This window comes from Cryptomeria japonica, chromosome 6 (assembly GCF_030272615.1).
Source record: "Cryptomeria japonica chromosome 6, Sugi_1.0, whole genome shotgun sequence".
NCBI classification, from domain to species: Eukaryota; Viridiplantae; Streptophyta; class Pinopsida; order Cupressales; family Cupressaceae; genus Cryptomeria; species Cryptomeria japonica.
Genome location: NC_081410.1, coordinates 468773395 through 468792986, shown reverse-complemented (window position 1 = coordinate 468792986; position 19592 = coordinate 468773395).

Below are 19592 nucleotides of genomic sequence, written 5' to 3'. Positions count from 1 at the left end.
TCAACAAATTATATGACACACTATCCACTAATGACAAAGAGAAAGTAGAGAACAGTGTAATCTTACACTTAGATATTTTCAAGAAATTTTTGATGCAAGTTGTTGATGAAATACCATCATATCTATATAATAGACTAGAAGCTAGAAGAATAGCTATTATTGAGCTAGATAAGAAAATAAAGATTGAAAAACTACTTGCAGTGCACCCTATTAACTCACCTGATGAGATAGATCAATTAATCTCTGAGGCTAACTAGTCAGTATTCTCAACTGCTCATTGACATGTAGCACTAATGGCCGGAAGAGTGAATCAGGTAACAAAGGAAACAACAGATGCATGGGACATATTCCTGGTAGAAAAAGAGAAATAGGAAGAGTATCAAAAACCTAAAACCTTCAAGGTATATCAAAAGGACAAGGACAAAGGAAAAGGTAAGGTAGGTGGACCTCCTAGTATAAAGATAATAGACAACTTACCCCCACCGCCTCTAGATACTCCACCGGTAGACACTACTGACAATCAACCGACAACTGAGAGTATGGACACACCACATGAGGATACAAATCCTAATTGTGAGGTGTTATATACAATGAACATTAACACTTAGGAAGTAAATTTTGTGGTGGATAAGGAATCAACTGAGAAATCAGATGTGACAACAGAGCCACCGATAGGAAATATTGCAGTAGAAAACATTGAAATTGGGGAACTAAAACAAACTAAAGGATCAAGGGAACCCCTAGACATTGGAAAGGCAAAAAAAATAGATGTGCATACTGATGCATCCACTGAGCCACTGACAACTACTAAAACTAAAAAACCAACTGAGTCACCAGCAACAGGCAGCACAGAGGAAAAACCGGCAGTGGACAACACAGAGAAACAAGTAGAGCAACAGGCTCCTTCATAGGTATAGACAAAGACAATGCCACCGGCCCAAAATGAAAAGCCTAAAATTTTGTTTGTAGAAATGAAAACTCAAACAGATCCTCCAAAGAAAGAGGAAAGCAAAGTTATAACTACAACCGGCGGATTACAGATTGTAAAAACTGTTGGACAAACATCCTGTATAACCATGACAGAATTTAGACCTACTAATGTAGTTGAGGTCTTATTAGATTCAATAAAGAAAATAACAAAGTGTAATGCACAAGCCTATAAGGCTATAGATGAAACTTTACATATTTTGAAGATGATATCACCAAAGTGCAGTGTTGAGAATAAAGATTCTTTGAGCCAATTAGACACATTGTCTAAGTATATAACTGACAACCTAATAACACTGGACAAAATAAATGAGGATACATTTAAGGAAAGAATGATAAAAGAGAAAGAAAAATTCTTTATGGAAATTGTGAATAAGAACAAAGAGGAAATGGATACTCTTTTACTGGAACTCAGTGAAATAATTTTTGACTTCAAGAAATTGTACAAGGACACTTGCAAAATGGATGTATTAACAAAGGATCTTGACAAAGAAATCAGAAAAGCACAGGATAAGATTAATAATATTGATGATAATCTAATTGGAACATCAGACTCATTTTTGGAATTAGAGAAGAAAATTGCAAAGCAGGAAGAGAAAATCAAGAAACTGGAAAATGAAAAACAAAGAATAAAGGAAAAAGCAAAGGACTCAAAATACAGACTTGGTCCAAGACTAGAGTATCTTATTTCTTTGAGAAAAGAAATATTTGAGGCTTTGGTTCCTAGACTAAAGACACTGGAAGAGAAAATGCACATACTCACCGGTACAGTGCAGAGGACTCAAGAAGCCATAAAAGACTACAAAACATTCAGCAATGGAATAAATCTAGTTTTGACAGACATTTTTTAGATTGTAACCCACCGGTTATAAGAATCTAGGCAGGACTCCACTGACAATGAATGACAACCTTTGTCATTGATGTCAAAGGGGGAGTAGAGGAATGAGAAAAATGGTTCATCTGCTCAGGGGGAGCACACAGTTTTGAGCATACAGTTTTGGTAAGATTTTTGACAGACTATTTTTGGATATCATTTTTTTGAACACTTTTTGATTTTTCTCATGAGTGTTGCCATCAATGCCAAACGGGGAGATTGTTGGCAAATGTACACTCCAATGAGAAATTGTAGGTGATTGAAGGTTTTGTCATTGATAGCAACCTTGCAATCATATGATACGGGCAAGACAAATATACCAGCACCAGCAATGACAAACTCTACACTGACACACAGAACACCGACAGTGAAAGGATGGATACTGGCACTCTGGCCGACAGGAAATTTGTTGATAATATATTTTCTAATTAATTGTAAAATCATTGTAAGCCGACATGGCAAGTTGTAATATGACTAATATATGTATGAGATCATTGTAGAACATTTAGTAATAATGTGATAGGCAAAATTATGCATACCTAGTATGAGAAATATAGGTTAAGGGTTTATGTATGAAGCGGAGCTAAAACTGGTACTAGATCTGGCATAGAAAATGCTAATTTGAAGCAGTACAAGACATTGGATTTGTATAATCCATTTTTTAAGTCAGTGTGACTTCCTTTGTAATTGAGTAGTGAGCTCTAGGCACTTGGCCTTCCTGCATGTGCAGGCCCCTCTTGTAAAACAATAATATTCCCTTATTGGCTAGTAAGTGAATATTGTGGGTCATAAATCCCACCGAGGTTTTTCCCACATCGGGTTTCCTCATTAAACTACTGTGCTATGGTGTGATTTTCATGTGGCTGTTGTTATTCTTGTTTACTGCATTATTTTTGGTTTACCGATACATAGTATTGATATGCTTTACATGTTTTAAATCAAGTAAATTCACAAACTGGTTAGATACTGATTCACCCCCCCCTCTTAGTATCTTTGGAAATCCTAACAAAATCCTAATAGCTACACTTTCTAAAACCCTAGACATGATGTCCTTAAAAAGGAATCTGATTTCATGTTGGTCCAATAGGATTACATTGCAAGTTCCTAGGTTCATTGCATCTAGACACATTTGATAACATGGCACAAATCACCGTCAAAGTGTCGGTGGATGGTAACTCATCATAGAGTATTACCGGTTCATACAACTTTACCAATTACGGGTTGGTAACTCATCACAGAGTAATACCGGTTTAAACATTAAACCGATTACCAATTGTTTGAAAATGAAGACTGGGAAAATGATAACTGCCACTACAGTTTCTTCACTCCCCTTGAGATCCTCGAACTGCTTGAGGTCTTCATACCGCTTGAGATTAGTAAACACTTTCTGCAAAACACCGATAGCCTAAAGACTATAGTACATAATACTAGTTGAGCATAACTCATACATAGAAAGTGATCTCAAAGAAAGTGTGTGTCCATCAATGACAATCACAACATAAACATCAAAAATACCAACAAGATCACATTAAAAACTTAAAGAAGATGCATATAAATTATTAACATGATTGCATAACATTAAGCACAAGTAGAAATAAACTCACAATGCTATTAAAACACAACAACATTTCTAAAACACAACAATTGAATAGATATGTGTTACATTTGTAATGATATATGATACATCCCCTACTTAAACTAATTCCTTTTCATGAAACATAACATAAGAAAGTGTTCATTTTAAACCATAGTCATAATAACCATGAGATATAACATAACTAACACTTCTAGGATACTATATTCATTTTAAGAATCGATATCAAATATTCCTAAGTTATTAATCCTATCATACATGATGAATCCATAGATCCCTAAAACATAGTTGGTACCAAAACCACATAGAAAGAATCACATGAATCATCATTACATTACATATTATATCTCATGCATGGTATAAATTATAGATATATGTCAACCATTTAAAATATAATGTCATGATACACTAATTATATGAATAATATACAAATACAAGTGCATAGATGAATCTTTACTTATAACAAAGATTACATTCATATCATAAATCCATAGCACTAGAACTAAATAGAACCATCCATCAAGCTCATGAAAAAACCACTAGATATCCCAATGGAAGAAGGCATCAACCACCCAACCACGTGGAACCAAAAAGGTCCACCCCTTGAGCTTTGGGGAATGACATAAGGCCCCACACACATCACTTGACCTAGGCTGACACCTATACATCTAAGGGAATATAAATATACACTAGGAATAAACATATACAAGAACTAAAACACCAAAAGACATAGGCTCAACCAAAAAACACAAACTCACCAGAGGCTTCAACAATACAAGGATTAAGGTCCTGATGATATTTTTTTATGTCACTCTAAGAGCCATGTAAATAATCAATCTAAGATATCTCTAGTGGCTTAAATCCTAAACCCTTGCTAATTTGTGTGTTAGTCATTCTAGCCTTGTTCTAATTTCTGGTTGACTTGGTGCATTGGTCATATCACTTAAGGTGCTACTGATTAGAGGGTCCCCATGCATCATAATATCGGTCCTATCTTACCCACTACCAACAAGCAAGAAGCTCTTTCTTTGTAGAGATCTTTTTTGTCTCTTCAAAAGAGATTGTCTCCTTGATGAAATTTGTGGTGGGGTCAACATATCTCAAGCCTCTTTTAGGTGGGCCCATGCTGAGGTGGAATTTCTACTATCAATCAATCACTTAGCTAGATCTTCCTCTCATTTGGCCAAGTCTCTGAGTAGTTTAGATAGATAGTGGGACTGATAGGCAAAATTTTATCATTTAGAGAGACATTTTTCATGTCTCTTAGAAGAGCGATGTCTCATTAATGGCCTTTAGGTGGTGGATTAGAGAGACATTTTTCATGTCTCCTCAAAGATAATTTATTTGTTTCTCTTTGAGGGAAATTTCTCTCTTTGATGGGTTGGGCCTAGATGGTGGGGCCAAGAGTGCTTCACATATAAGGGATAGCTGTCTGATTTTGCTAAAGGGAAAGATAGATAACTGTGTTTTATTTTATCATTGAGGATGCTTTTGAGGGTTTCTAGGTGCATCTCAGCCATTCATCCATGTGAAACAAGAAGATCCAGTAGTTGAGATTCAACTTGGGGATGAACGTTAGAATTCAAATAGTTGCCATGGTGGTTGTTGACCTATCAGGTCAAAATTGAATGCAGGTCCCATTGATGCATCATTTCTTATTAGAATGTGTTCCAAATACCCCTAGTCAATGCAGAATGAGTGCCTCTACTCCTTCTAAACTATAGACATTTCACAAGATCACCCATGCACATTTATGGCATGCAAAAGACTTTTGGGCCTAACAAAGGATATTTGATGCCATCAAAATGCAAAGATCCCCTGATTTGTAGAAAAGTTATTATTTCCTAGTTGCAACTACATCTCAGGACTCCTCCCTAGCTCTATAGGATACTATCAAACATGCAAAAATCAAATCCAATCTGATTTTCTCCATCTCTAACCTAATTCTAGTAGATTAGGGTTTCCAAACCAAATGTTCTATCTGAGTTATGTCTGACCTATTAAGGTAATTTTGTATGATTTTCCTAGGGTCTTCTCCCTTCATTCTGATATAGACCTTGATTTCCTATATTTGTAAATACCTTGCCTTTGTTGGCCATTTGGTGGAATTGATTATGTGTTGCATTGATGTTTTGTCATTGATGCCAACACTAGCTATTTGGATGCTTTACTGACACCCTTCTGCTCTCGATATCTTGAGTGGTTTCTGGTTGGTTTGGATCTAGAATGATCTGGTAGGCTCCGATATAGTTTGGTTATGGAATTGGCTTATTCATGATACTCATGTTCATATTCAGTTAGTTGGTTTTGGTCTGGTGATCAGATACTATCATGTTTTCTTAGAAGCTTGGCTTCTGGTTCTGGCAAGGGTTTCACCAGCAAAGCTTTTGATGAAGATCTTTGATGAATTGCATAAGTGGTGTTGGTGCAATTTCTGGTGGAGTTCAAGAATGTTGATGGTGATCATATTCAAGACTTGGCAAATGGAGATCATTGTTGTATCCTGTGGACCTATACTAGGTCCCGGTTGATCTAGGTTATGGATCAACTTTAATATAATGTGTGGATTGGACCCCTCGATGCGTTTCTAGGATGTCTTATATGTTAGATATTATTTGTTTGGTCTAAGGCCGACATGTTTTGTAATTATGTAATTGGTTTATTGTCTGGTGGCCGACCTAATTGTTTATGGTCAAGGGTTTGTATATATATGATATGGTAGAGAATATGGTTATGTCAAGGGATTTAATGTGCGAATAATGTAATATAATTCAGGTAGAGGATTTGGTTGATCATTGGGGGTTGAATTGGGTTTACGTAAGAGGATTTAGTCCTCCGATATTGAGTTTAACCAGAACTGTACTCAGGCATAGGAGATGCTATCTTTTGTAGTTCAACACTTCTCCGAATTGTAGTCTAGATTTCTATGTAGTCAGTGAGACTCCCTTTGTGATGAGCAGTGTGCTCTAGGTTGTTGGCCTTCCTGCAAGTTCAAGCCCCTCAATTGTAATTCACATACTTACTATAGAAGTATTATCTGATTGTCGGTAGGCTTCCCACTGTGGTTTTTCCCTTTATCAGGTTTTCCATGTATAAATCTTGGTGTCATGTGGATGGTATTTATTCTGTGATTATTGTTTATGCTTAATTGGTTTAACTGCTATTCTGGTATTAATGTTTTGGGTTCTGGTATTTAAGTTTAATTTCTAATGGTTTCAGTAATCTATGACAACTAATTCACCCCCCCTCTCGGTTGTCTTCTGGTTATTTGAACTGTCTAACAACCTTTGCATCAATAAAGCTAGCTATTTGTACTTTTTTCTAAGTTTGTTTACCTTGTGCAAACTATCTTACCTCTATTATGAATTTGTTTTGTTTGATCTATATGTTGTATCAACTTTAGTTATGAGAATTTGATGTGGATGTTTCAGTTCCTCCCAGTACCTCATTAAGTTCTAATCTCATATATATCTTAGGGATTGATTAAGGATAAGATCCTGTGTATGATTTGGGTTGCTTGATTGATGTCTTGTGCACTCATAAGTAGGGGAAAGAAACATATTTCAATCTTGGTGTATCACCTTTCATTTCCCTTTTAGCATTCCTTTTCCCTTTTCTTCTGCAAGTAATTGGAATAGGCTTAGTAGTAGGTTTTTCAAGTGATGGATTAGTCCAACACTGCATCCTAATTGAAAAGGAAGTTGGCCTTCTCTAGAGATTTAGCCTCACATGTACAAGATCCCACACTTGGAAGTTGTTTCCATGTTTCATAAGGTTGTTGAATATTTGTGTTCAACAAGGGTGCAAACTTTTGTGACAACAGGTCCTAGAAAAGACATAGGGAAGAGTGTCATCACATGCCATCAACATGGGTTATCCTCAAGTCTAACCCTCTCCAAACTATAGACCCCAATGCCAATTTGACTGCACATGTGGAATCGAACAATCCTTCCATGGTGGCAAGGAAATCAATCTGCCATATAGGCCTTCCCAATCTCATCCTATGTTTATACAAGAACTCCAGGCCATGAGATATGATCCTCTATCTATACAAGCACACGAGGAATGACTGGGGTACTAACAATTATCTTTTTAATGTGTGTTCAACCAAATATAATTCATTTAATTTAATGTTATAATTTGATTAACTAACTCTCAATGAGATATCCTGGCAGCCACTTTAGGGCTTTGGCACCCTCTTGAAAGCCACTCCCCCTAATATGCTCCTAAAACCTAGGGTACAATAAAAGCATCACAACAATCTCAAGACATCCAAGGTACACATAATGAATCATCACAACTATGTCTCATAAGCAAAGACCTCATAAATAGAAATAGGACCTCCATAAGAACTCAATCAACAAAGGGGTTAAGTCATGAATTGACAACAAATACCTAGCCACTGACTCATTAACATTAAAGCATGGGATTAGGCCTATGAACACCAATCCAACTCAAAAACTTTATACACATGATAACATGAAACATCATAAAATCATAAATCATTGGTTCCATAACACAATATGAACCATAACATCACTTTTGATCCACAAATATTTCCTTTAACCAAATGCTCTCAAAGCATCTTTATAAATGTAGAATCAATAAAATAACACGTCGCTAAAAGGAGACACATGAAACCATCATAAAAAATCATGCAGCCTTTGGACCAACCCAAGCTAACTCTATAGTGTCCCTCCTTGATTCATCCTTTATGATAGGATGTGTTAGATCTTAGGACCCGGAGGCAACTAAGAGGGGGGTGGGGGTGAATCAGTTGTCTATTAATTTCAACCAAATATAACTTAACCAAATTTAGTTCATAATACCAGTAAACCAAACTTTAATGCCGGTAGATAGTTTAGCAATTAATAACAGTACCGATAGAGTTTAATGCATGAAACAAAAAGACAAATAACATACACAACACATAACACAATTATTTGTACATGGAAACCCTGTAAGGGGAAAATACACGGTGGGAAAACTTACCCACAATCAGATGATACTACTGCAGATAGTATGTGTGTACAAATGGGGTCTGCACATGCAAAAAGGCCAACTACCTAGAGCTAACTGCTCAATGACAAAAAGAGAGTCACACTGACTACAATTGGATGGTTAAATCCAATGATAATGTACTGCTCAAAATAGCATCTTCATATGCTGGATTCAGTACCGGTTAAGCTCTGATTGCCTTCCTCATACCTTCCTTGAATTTTCAAATGATGTCTACGTGTACAACTCTTCTTATATTCGCATATACCTTATTACAATCCTTTTCACACTTCTCTACTACATAATCTCACAAATGAGATCTTACATATTGTAGCTAAGAAATCAGAAATCATCAAAGTAAATCAAAATACTAATCTAGCTCAATCACGAAAGCTCAAATGCAATGATCAATCCTAAACACACTCAATAAAGACATGAAAGCAAAACATTCAAGATTAAAAGCTAAGCAAACCAAATGCAGATCTGAATATCTCCTTCATGTGGCTCCATTGTCCTTCTTTCTTCTTCAAATAGCTTTTGTTTGTGGATCTCACCTTCAAGTGCATAAACCTAATGTGAAAGCAAGATTGACAATTAGCGCAAGAGTACTCAAAGCGTGATTGATTCGACAAAGTAATTATTAGCTTAGGATTGAAGAAATACATCCAATTTATAGATAAATTGAAGAAATGATCAAATTAACATGATTCAATTCAAATGGAAATTGCAAATCAAGAATGTCAATTATGACAAATTTGCACTTTCTATGCAAAATTGATTGATTGATAATTTATGACAAGATTATGACAAATTTCTATGTCAAAATTGATTGATTGTCAATTATGACAAATTATGACAAATTGAAATGTCATTCCCATGAAATTAGGAGAAAAATAGGAGGAAATTGAATTAGAAATTAGGAAAATTAGAAAAATAGAAAATAGGAAATTAGTGAATGAATTAATAAATTTTCATTTATTAATTAATTCACAAAGAGGGAATTTAGAAATTGATGAAAGATTAGGAAATTAAGAATTAGGAGACATTAGGTAAATCAATTAATAATTTGTCATTTATTAATTAATTCATAAAAAGAGGAATAATTAGCCAATTAAATAAACATTTAATTGTGACACGAAGACCTAGGATAAATAAATAATTTATTTAACCTAGAGAGAGAAATGACAAACAGGATTAAATGAATAAATCATAAAACCCTAGAAGATGAATTAGAAATGCAAGGATGACAATTAGGTCTTGACAAAGGATAATCGATATCGATTTGATTTAATCATAATTCTGACTGATAAAGGACCAATGCTGACAAACGATTTGATTGATAAATGTGCCAATTGACGAGGAACAATGACTAATTGATCCAAATTGACACAATTGAGAAAGATGACGATCGATGACAAATCGATCGCAAAATGACAAAATTGACAAGAAGACAAGGATCGATGACAAAATAGATTGCAAAACAACAAGATTGATGACAAATCGATCAAAAGACAAGAATCGATGACAAATCGATCGCATGATGACAAGATTGAAAAATGACAACGATCGATGACAAATCGATCACAAGATGACAAGATCAATAAGAGGACAAAACCCTAATTAGGGTTGACGATGTCCAAAAATAATGACAAATGAATACGCACATTTGATGCGACAAGATAAGACCGACCAAATTCACGACAAATATTGTTGTCGACAAGACCAAATTCGAGAGCAAGATAGATGAAGAATGCAGAAGGACTCGATGCTCGCAAATGATAAAGACCAAGTGCGTGACATAAGAGAAAATGTTAATGCAACGCAAAAACCTAACATAAGGCAATGCGCAAATGTTAAAGTATGATTCTGCAAGCGTTGACCATTTTTAGGTGTCTACATTTTTCCCCTTTTTGAGACAAGCGATTTTAAGCATTGTTTCAAAGAACAATAATGAAAATGCCCCAGATAATGACAGTGACATATGCATGCCCCCTTGAGGAATTGGCCGGAAACATGCAGAGAAGAGGCCAATTGATCGATAAAAATGATAGGATTGAACAGATCGACAATCGGAGATTGGATGCACGAAGGACAAGCAATTGAAGACGCAAAGACCATGACCAACATGAGATGGAGAGGGTGCACGTCCATCTATGCACTGACAAAGATCTATAAATGAGACAAGGAGAGTGATATTTTCTCATTTACACTAGCCAAAGAGGAGAATTTGTTGCTCTAGAAAAGGACACGTGTAGAGAGATGGCAAACATTCCAAGGGTAGATCACCTCGAAGAATGTGTACACACATTCAGATGACCGAACGACATAGGAGCAACGATATGTATCTCAAAAACCCATGTCTTCAATTTTATGAATTTGACTTGCTTGTGGGACATTTCGGGGCCCACAGGGGATGCAGAAAGGGACTTCTACGCTTGTGTAGGGAGAATCCTGTGCTTGTGTAGGGTCTTCTGCGCTTGTGTAGGGAGACACAGGCGCAGGTTATGATACACAGGCGCAAGATGCAGAACACAGGCGTAGAAGTGCATTGGCAACCCTAATTTTGGTCAAAACAGCATGCAAATGATCTGAAAAGGGGGGATAAGGGTAGGATAGGTCAGAATAGCTTAGAAACACCCTGATTTGTGGATGAAATGAGGAAATGCAACCCATAGGAGCAAACCCTAAAACTAAAAAAATATGCCCCAATTGTGATGCAGAGTCGACAGTATCCGTTGATCACACGAGAGAACTGACCTGACTGCTTCATGCTATGACATAGACTCAAGAGCATAGACAGAGATACATTAGCAGGACTTGGGATATACTATATCACATTCATGCTTGAGATTAGGGCAAACACAGGACTTCTTACCACATTGGCAGAGTGATGGCATTCAGAGACCTCCTCATTCCATCTGGCGACTGGAGAGGCGGCTGTGACACTAGAGGATGTATGGCGTATCCTCCGCATTTCGATTCATGGAGAGATGGTAGAGTACAACCTAGTGACAGGGAGAGATTCTCTATGTAGATTATTTGAGTGTGACATAGAGGATCTGGATATCGTAGAGAGGGAGATCAGCTGGGAGACTATGGCATCAGAGTATGATCGACGATATGTGGTGATAGCAGTGGTGATAGCATGTCTAATAGCAGGGGATAGATGAGGACATGGATTCCCTATTGGATGGGGAAGAGTTCTAGAGTGGATGGTGATAGAGGGGATGGTCTATGCATGGGGACCATGTGTACTGGCTATGCTGTATTTTTAGCTGCATCAGATAGCATATTAGGGAGTGCAGATGTTGAGCTGTGGAGTCACATTGTTATAGGTATGGGCATTTGAGCACATAGCCATATGTTGACTGATTACAAAGAGACAGGTAGTACCACATCGACCATATGTGTACTGCTATGGGGGAGCACTGAGACAGGGTCCTTTTGGATACATATTATATTGGCGACACGAGCTAGATAGACTGAGAGAGTTCACATGGAGGCCATATTGTGATTGTCCTGGATGGTCAGATGATAGTGATGAGCTACCGTATTGTAGATAGGAGAGGTAGCTGATTGGGCGACCAGTGAATCACCAAAGAGTGATTGAGTTATACCTACCAGAGAGAGTCAGATGACAGTTTGGAGAGAGGCAGGATGTACCTAGGAGGACTGCACACTTTGCCCGATCTCACAGAGAGACGAGTCAGTGGGGGAGTATGATTTAGCCACACATAGCATATGTTGACTTCACATAGCTACAGAAGAGATAGTGGGATTGGAGATCAAATGTGGAGGATGCCAGGATGACAGAGGAGTATGAGCGATGGTTTGCACAACGGCAGCCAGTGCCATTGATAGATCCTGATATTTCGGTACCTAGGAGATAGGAGGACTTCCCACTCACAGGAGAGGAGGATGGAGATGATGAGGATGAGGAGGATGAGGGTGGGGATGAGGATAAGGAGGATGACATGGCCAGAGATGAGGATGGGGATGACGAGGATGAGCCAGATTCAGGCGAGCATGAGGCATTGCAGGATATACCCATAGAGCCGGAGACAGCTAGCATAGAGGAGATGGAGATGTGCAGGGATACAATAGTGAGTCAGCATGATCATATTGCAACATTAGAGAGACAAAATGATCAGTTCAGAGTAGAGATAGCCAGACTCACAGCGGCTTGAGATACAGCGATAACGCAGGCACAGCGAGAAGAATAGAGAGTCACTGAGTATATTGGGTCGATTCGGGATGCTAGTGCACGGGAGATGGCATAGATGTTGGTAGAGACCAGAGAGGAGATACGCCATTGGAGGACACTATATGAGAGTGCAGTTCCACCAAAGTAGAGAGCAGCTTCATATCGGGCACAATCGAGGACAGAGAGCAGGGCACGCTCTCGGAGGTCATTGAGCAGCATGGGGGTGAGTGGACCTATGAGACCACCACAGCCAGGACCAGGAGGGACATCATCCGCGAGACATGGCAGGGATGGGGAGGACAAAGGGAGCACCCAGTGATAGAGGCACGTGCTCCTTATGACAGACAGTGGACATTATGTAGTTTGATATTATATAGTCATCTTGCGGGCCATACGTAGGATAGATAGTCCAATTTTGTACTCCAATATTATTTGGATATATGATATGATATGCATCAATATGATGGGATGCAATGTGTTATGACTTATGTTATTTTCCATGTATGGATGACTTATGCACTGTTTATGTACCATTATGGAACATGTATGGATATATTTATTTTTTTATGTTTTTTTGATGCATTTATAATATGAAATGGATAAAATGCTTGATGTGAGGCTTGATGTGATGCAAATGTACTAACCAATGAATGCAGGATGCAGCATATGTGTTTGGGGAAATTTGGTGCACTAGACCAAACTGACTATCTGAACTGACGGAAGAAATGTTAGTAGGAAGAAATGAAATAGAGGATAGTTAGAGATGAAGATAAACTTGCTTTCAGTAATGCACTTTGTAGGTGAGAACCTTTATGTTAATGTAGCAAAATGGATGCGTAGCATCATGGCATTGAAGGCCAGAGCTGAAATGCAACCCTTTTTGCAAAAGACAGATACATCACAGACAAACAGCAATCACAACAAAAAAGAAAGAGACCATGAACCATCCTGGTCACTCTAAATCACTCAATGACATCATCGAGCAACATAGGAACATGATCGAAGATAAATCAATAAAAAGATAAGATACACAAATTCCAACAAGTCAAACAAACATCTTGATCTTCATTGTCAAAAGTTGAAAGTGCTGATAGGACGATCATGCTGTCTGGTTTTAGGGAATGCGATACCCCGTCTAAGACAGGACATAGTCTGGTTTCAAGTATACCACACCCTGTATAAGACCCATGATAGTGTGCCAAGGACAAACAATGTTGAGGTTGATTGATATGACAATTCGGATCAGGTTGAAAGTTTGGTTTGAGTGAAAAGTTCATCTGTTTATGCATGATTTCATTAAAGCACAGTGTGTTATTGCAAGTGTCGTTGTAGGGATGCTCAGTGATTTGTCTTATGCACAAAAGGGATATATTTTTGTTATGCATGTTTTTCGAGATTTTACAATTTTTTTGCTTTGTGTTCATTTTTTCAGTACTTTATTTGACTTTTTAGGGATTTTCTCAGGACATTTTTCCATTTTTTTAGAGATTTGTTCAGGACATTTTTCAATTTTTTGAAATTATTTCAGGACATTTTTCAATTTTTTTGAATTATTTCAAGACATTTTGCAATTTTTTTTTGAATTATTTCAGGACATTTTTCAATTTTTTTTTAATTATTTCAGGACATTTTAAATGCAAAAGTTCTAGTGATTGATCATGACAAGGGGAACGCACCCAATGCACAGTGGAAAGACATATAAAGTGACCAGGACCAAAACATATGCACAAGAAACGGAGTAGGACAATGATGTTGACCAATCACAGGCCTGGAATAGAACATTAGGTCAAGACAAAGATAGACATGATAAACCGACCGAGAGAAAGCATAGCTTAGAGGTCATGACAGATGATAGAGCAATGATCTCGTCTTACACATGGTGCTTGTTTGCCAGGTTTTCACCAAGGTACTTGCCCAAAGCGCCTGTTTGCCAGGTTTTCACTAAAGGGCGAATCATTTTTCTTTACTCTTTTTTTTTCTCTTTTGTTTTTTCACTTTTTTTGTATTTTTTTGCTTTTTTCACTTTTTTTGTATTTTTTCGCTTTTTTTCACTTTTTTTGTATTTTTTCAGGATCATACTTGAAGAAGGGCTGATAGAAAATTATAACCAGTACTTGCGAAGGTGCATGTTGTTGACAGGATCAGACAAAGGTTCACCTTCTAGAGTGGCAAGCTGATATGCCCCTGAGCCATAGGCTGCAGTCACTATGAAAGGCCCAACCCAAATAGGTTCAAACTTACCTTTGATGATGTCAGTAGGCTATGCATTCTTAGGGTTTGCCTTTAAAACTAGATCTCCCACTTCGAAGTGCCAGCCTTTGACCTTCTTATTATAAGAGCGATGGAGACGGTTTTGATATGCTTGTAAATGTGTCAGGACTATCTAACGTTTCTCATCTAACATTTCAAGCGGGTGCAACCGAGAGACTCTATGCATCTCATCATCAATCAGATGTTGCAAGGAAACACACAAGGAAGGAATCTCCACTTCCAAGGGTAAAATGGCTTCTGCACCATACACCAAAGAATAAGGTGTTGCACCAGTAGGTGTGCGGATAGAAGTGCGATAGGCCCATAGTGCTGGACTCAACTGTACATGCCAATCTTGACCAGTGTCATTGACAACCTTTTTCAGGATCTTGATAATGGTTTTATTTGATGCTTCAGCTTGACCATTCCCCTATGGATAGTATGGACTGGAGAAACGGTGTTGGATATGAAACTTTTCACAGTGTTCCTTGACATCTCTATTCTTGAAGGGATGACCATTATCTATGACTATGGAAAGAGGAACCCCATACCGGCATATGATATAATTCAATAAGAATTTTGAAATTTGCACACCAATGATATAGGTCATGGGGATAGCCTCGATCCATTTTGTAAAATACTCTATGGCTGTAATGATAAACTTGTGTCCATTTGCAAATGTCAGGTGAATCTTGCCAATAAGATCCAATCCCCATTGAGAAAAGGGCCACGAAGATATGACAGAATGAAGCTCTTGGGCTGGTGCATGAATGTAGTTTCCATGGATCTGGCATTTGTAGCACTTCTTAACAAAATCATGAACATCCTTTTCCAGAGTGGGACAATAATACCCAGCACGAATCAACTTTTTAGCTAAGCTCAAACCATTGAAATGGTCCCCACATATACCATCGTGAACCTCATGTAAAGCCGTTTGTGCTTCGTCAGAATCTAAACACCTAAGGAGGGTATGGTCAAAGGAACGATGGTAAAGGGTGTCGGCGATGATGACATATTTGGCTGTCTGTCGGATGAAGGCTCGGCGCTGGTTAGCAGAAAGGTTGGGTGGTAAGGTTTGGGATTTCAAATATTGATATACATCATTGTACCACGGGGAGTTGGGACCAACAATAATGCACATCACATTTGCTGTCGGAATGTCAAAAGAAGGAACTAGCAACTGTTCGACTAAAAATTCACATTTGTCCATATTGTGGGGCATATTCAACATGGAAGCAATCGTAGCCATCGCATCTGCCGAATTGTTTTGCATTCTTGGAACTTGATTGAAATGGATAGCCGTGAATTTTGTCTTGAAGAAATCTACCATATGCTTATAGGGAATAAGCTTTTCATCTTTTGTTTCGTAGTCATCATTCACTTGTCGAATGACTAATTGAGAATCTCCATAGACTTGTAAATGTGTGATATTCCAGTGGACCGCTACTCGGAGTCCTGTGACTAGTGCTTCATACTCGGCAATGTTATTGGTACAATGAAAAGTTATCCTATAGGACTTGGGAATAGCATCACCTTGAGGGGTGACAATCAAGATGCCAGCTCCGGACCCAAACTTGGTGTGGGATCCATCAAAGTATAACTTCCATTCATTAGAAGATGTGAGAGCAAAGACTGATTCATCTGGAAAATCGGTCAACATGGGATGATCATCATAAATAGGAGCCTCTGCAAGTTGATCTGCTATGACTTGTCCTTTTATTACCTTTCACTCCATATACTCAATATCAAATTCACTGAGGATCATAACCCACTTTTCTAGGCAACCCGTCAAGGCTACTCTACTAAGCAAGTATTTTAGGGGATCAATTTTTGCAACCAGCAATGTTTGGTGATTTAACATATAATGTCGGAGCTTCTGTGTTGCAAATACCACTGCTAAGCATGCCCTTTCAATAGTTGAATAATTTAGCTCATAACCTACCAGTGTCCAGCTAATATAGTAAATAGCTCACTCTTTGCCATTCTCATCCTATTCGGCCAAGAGAACTCCTAGTGCCATTTCAGTTGCAGAAATATACAATATAAAAGGCTTTCCTTCTATAGGAGGCATTAGAATAGGCGGCGAAAGCAAATAGTCTTTGAGAGCTTGAAAGGCTGATTGACATTGCTCAGTCTATTTAAAAGTGACACCTTTATGCAATAGATGCTGGAATGGATGACATTTGTCGGCCAACTGAGCTATGAAGCGGCGGATTGACTATAGCTTTCCTTGTAGACTTCTTAATTGCCGGAGATTGGAAGGTGGAGGCATATCCATTATTGCTTTAACCTTGGCAGGGTCGACCTCAATGCCTTTGTGAGAAATAATGTACCCTAGTAATTTGCCAGCTGTGACACCAAAGACACACTTCTTTGGATTGAGTCTGAGCTTGTAGGTCTCCATTCGGTCAAAGATTGGGCCCAAGATGGCTAGATGACTATCTCTTGTGACAGATTTGCATAATAAGTCATCAACATAGTCCTCCATCAAAGTATGCATAAAATCATGGAAAATTGTCATCATTACTCTTTGATATGTTGCGCCTGCATTTTTAAGACCGAAGGGCATCACATTCCAATAGTAGGTACCCCAAGCACATGTGAATGCAGTTTTATGTTGATCTTCAGGAGCAATGCGAATTTGGTTATAGCCGGAGAAACCATCCATCAATGAGAGCATCTCATATCCAGCAGTCATGTTAACTATGATGTCGATATTTGGAAATGGAAAATCATCTTTAGGGCATGCTTTATTGAGATCCCTAAAATTTGTGTAGATTCTGATGCCCCCAGTCACTTTGCTAACTGGTACCAAATTTGAAATCCAGTCTGCATAATCGATGGGTCTGATAAAGCCCACATCTAGTAATTTTTTTAGTTCTACCTTGACCAAAAGAGCTACCTGGGGATGCATCTTTCTAAGTTTCTATTTGATAGGCTTGGCATCTACTTTTAATGGCAAATGATGAAGGACTAATTCTGGATTGAGGCTAGGCATATCTGCATAGGACCATGCAAAGCTAATCTTCTTCTCAAGAAAGAAATTGACAAAATCTATCTTTTCCTGTTGTGATAGAGAAGCAGAAAAATGAATGACCTTAGGGTATGTCCACTCTTCCACCTTTGGGCGCCTCAGAGAGGTTTTCACCCGCAGGTATGTCTTTTATTTTTACTTTTGTATGATCAGAGAGTGCCTTACAGTTTTCACTCAAAGATCTATTTTTTTAATTTTTTACTTTTTCTTTTCTTTTTTCATTTTGATGACTGGAAGATGGATTTGACTCCCCAAAATATGCTATGGAATCTAGGTCAATAGCAAATCCTGCCTTATGATCACCTTGTGGTAGGCCTTCCCGTAGTCCAAGGAATTTTGCAATTGCTTCGTCATTTTGAAAATAGTCCAATGTGAGTGGTTCTTGTTGGTCATATTGGATAAGCTGGGGATAGACGAGGGGTATGTCATCATCAGTTTTCAGGAGAGAGGGGGCTGATATGGTAAAGATGTAAACATCTGTGGTATGACTGTCTCAACTACTTGTATCTGATTTGGAGCTTGGATCCCAGAATGACTCTATCCAAGCATGAGGACATGTTTTAGGAAGAGGAGTGATTTCATGTTTATCTTCCATAGGCAAATTATCAGGGTCAAGGAAAATATTGTCAAGGGCATAGGAGCTAGAAGAAAAGGAATTCCACTCCCATTCATTGGAATCAGTTTTGGGTCGGGTATCCTTAGGTGTTATTTCATCATTAGAGTCATGCCCTTTTTTACACGTGGTCACTTTGGTAGATGAGGATCCAATTCGCAATGGTACAAAACCTAACCCTAAAGTTGGAGGTCGCATCTTGGGTATAACAGGTTCTAGCCTTCCATTGTTGTTCAGGCCTAAGCCACTGCAGCTGTCATATCCTTTCTTTTGCAACATAGTAAATCCTTTGCCATATCGTTCCACTGGCAATCTGATAGGTGGGGTCTCAGTTGGATCCTTATAAAGACAATCTATGACATCATCATCTAAAGTTTCTTTGTCAAGTTCACCCCATCTTGTAAATGTGGTGGGAGGCTGATATTGAATAACCACCTTAGGTTCCTTTTGCAATAAATGCGGTTTGCCATATGATTTTGGAGATATTGGTAAATTCCCGATGAGGAATGTTTGATCCATTGAATATTCTCCGCATCCTTGGTCCTGTATCTTCAATTTTCCTTTGATAGCATCTAACAATTCATTAGGATCCACATAACTATGTGATTTGGCCTCTCTATTGACTGGGACTTGCTGCTGAGGGGTGTCCTTTAGAGTAGCACAAAATTGAAATGGATTAGGATCTCCTAGAATTGTTATCTCAGTTCCATTGTAAGGATATTTTAAACATTGATGATAGGTGGATGGAACGGCTTTCATTGCATGGATCCATGGATGGCCAAGAATCATATTGTAAGGGAGATCAAGGTCTAAGACCTGCAGGAAAGTGTTTTCTGTCACTAGACCGACTCTGATAGGCAATGTAATTATCCCTTTGGATGGGCACTCAGCATCATCATATGCTTTGATTGTTATTCTTCTGGAAGCATCAGTGTCATTTTCTGTATATCCAAGGCCAATGACCACTCTCAAGGTACAAATATTAAGACCTGCTCCGCCATCTATCAAGACTCGTCAGATTTTGCAATTATGGACAAA